General features: G+C 40.7%; 1 non-coding gene across 1 annotated transcript; it reads right to left on the bottom strand.

The window, feature by feature from the left end:
• Positions 1-225: 225 nt before the first annotated feature.
• On the bottom strand, positions 226-343 carry LOC111812919. Its single transcript, XR_002818290.1, has one exon. It is a non-coding gene; the product is annotated as a U5 spliceosomal RNA (small nuclear RNA).
• Between the last annotated feature and the right edge of the window lie 2,310 nt (positions 344-2,653).

Raw genomic sequence — 2,653 nt, 5'->3', positions numbered from 1 at the left:
TGGTCCTGCCCTGACTAACAAGCTGGACAGATTGCACAGGGACAGAGGGGAACAAGAGACTGCATGTCCTTCTGAGTGTCATGAGTGGACAACCACTGCTTAGCACCAAAGGTGGAACCTGAGCTAAAGAATTGTGATAAACCTTGAAAGGAGACTCTGATGCACACAGCTGAGACTGCATTACTTTGCGAATGTTCAGCTCACAGGATTTGATTTTTATTTTTTAGTCTCGCAAAAGACAAGGTCTCAGAAAACTGGTTCAAAAACTCAGAATTGTTCCTCTATATGGAAATCTTTAGTAAAAGGCAAAATATTTATTCAATCTGAAGATAAACCAGGATGTTTTTGAGCCATATGTGTGTCTCCACCGTAGGATTTTACTGAATTCTCAGCTGTCAAGTCTTTGCTTCCATAAGATCTTCCAGCATCTTCCTAGAATTGTTGTTGTTCCCTATTATCCATGGGGCAGGAAACACAGTGGATACAAAGATCGTTAGATAGAGTACTGTATGTAACCTACACACACCCTTGAGTATTGCTTAATCCACCTGTAGATTATTTAGAGTACTTATTCCAATGCAAGTGATACATTAATAACACTGTTCTACTGCTTTGTTTGGGGAATCATGTAGAAGATAAAAGTAAATCTTCAGTATAGATGCAATTAATAATACACTGTAGTTAGTTCAATCTAAGGATATGGAACCCATGAGGCAAAAGGCAAATTATTATTCCTTCTTCCTGGTGCATTTGTGTCATTTTGTCATTAATTATGAAGTTATCTTCATGTATCTGCCTTTTACAGAATATTAGAGGATAGAGGATATATTAAAGGATAGCTACAGTCTATGCTTATAAAGTGTTTCCATCACAACAAATTTGTGGCTCTTCCAATGCGAACTAATATTTAGGAGATGTTTGATGTCAAAAGGGACATTTTCTATTGATTCAAGGTCATAGTGGGGAGATTATGTATTTGAAAAGGCTTTTCAGTGAGATAAACTTGGCCCCAAAATTTTGCCCCATCACTAGTACTCATTATATAAGCTTCTAGAGTCTAGCTCTTTCACAAGCAATCCATGCTAGTTTTTATCAGGCATATCATAAAAAACAGTTGAAGGCAAGAAATGGAAAACAGAATGGAAAAAAAAATTGATGCAATAGCCCTGCAAACTTCCAAAAGTGTTGAGACAAAACAGAACGTTGGATTTTGACCCTTTCCCCATGTCTGCATGCCTGACTGTTTTCATAGTGGTTCTACAAGATCTGCTTGCTGAAAATGACCTTGATACACTATCATTACTTTACACGCTAAGCAACAAAGGTTCAAGTCTCAGAGCCAAACAGCTGCTAAGTATTAGATCTGAAAATCAAGTCTAATTTTCTCCAAACACAATTATGTTTTGATTATTGTATTCTCTTTAGTTTCTCCTAAATCTCTTCATTTTCATTTATAATCCACGGGCACTGGCATTATACAAATGCCTGGCATATTGAATTCCACATAAATATCTCATTATCAATAAAAGATCAGTATTGGAGTGTGTGGGAGAGCTTCCTGCTCTGCACCAGCGGGACCAAATACCAGTCCCAGCCCAGGCGCAGCATGGGCCAGACCCTCTCCCACCCCCTTGGGAAGTCCCCCAACACTCCGCGGCAAGTCCTCCAACCCTCCTGCGGAGTAGGAATTTCTGCCACGTTCCGGGAACCCCCAGACCCAGTCCTAGCCCAGACACAGTGAGTGTGTGGGAGAGCTTCCTCTCCACCCTACTCCACCTTGCCCCCTCCAGGCACAGCTCAGGCCTGGCATACATGCCTGGGGTGTAACCCTGCAGATGCATTCCTTGTAGAGAGTGTAGAGGATAGAACCACCCAGCTAGTCCAGGAGCAGAACATCTTGCCACAGGGGCACAACAGGTTCACCCTCAAGGGCAGCAGGAGGAAGGAGCTGAGCACAGCAGCTATATCCAAGCCAGGCACAACTGAATAAATCCAAACATTGTAGAGCTGCACCTGAACATCAGTACGTGCGATGGTTATAACTACAACAAAGATCTACAGAAAAGGTCAGAAGACAGTGCTACACAAAATGATGAGAAGGAACAAAATGCAACCTCAGAACCCAAGCCCACCCATAACAAGTGCAGGGGATACTAACACAGAACAAATTGGGAATCACACATCTGAAAGCAATGAATCAACAGCTTCTGAAATAAGCAAACAGCTGCAGAAAGGTATAGAGGAACTCAGATTGGAAATAAAAAAAGAAATCCCTGAATTGATAACATCTTCAGTAAAGAATCAATGCAGAAACATATGGAGGAAACTGAGTGCCCACCCAGAACAAGTGCGGAGGACACTAGCACAGCTCAAATGCATGAATTAATAGCGTCGATAGTAAATAAGCAACAGCAGAAAGATATAGAGGAAATCAGAGCGAAATTCTTTTCTGAAATAAAAAGGAAACTCTCAGAACTGATAGCATGTGAAGTAAAAAAGCAACCACAGAAACATAGGGAGGAAACCCAATTCGAAAAAAACACTGCAGTAAAAGAATTTATAACTGCTTCTAAAGAAGATATTGATAAAAAAAATAGAGGACATTAGAAAAACGACGGATTCCTTGAATGAGCAATACAGGAAAGAAATGGAT

This window comes from Octodon degus, unplaced genomic scaffold (genome assembly GCF_000260255.1).
Source record: "Octodon degus isolate 3935 unplaced genomic scaffold, OctDeg1.0 scaffold00151, whole genome shotgun sequence".
NCBI classification, from domain to species: domain Eukaryota; kingdom Metazoa; phylum Chordata; class Mammalia; order Rodentia; family Octodontidae; genus Octodon; species Octodon degus.
The sequence above is the reverse complement of the archived record's forward strand: the minus strand, read 5'-3'. Positions and strand labels throughout refer to the sequence as shown.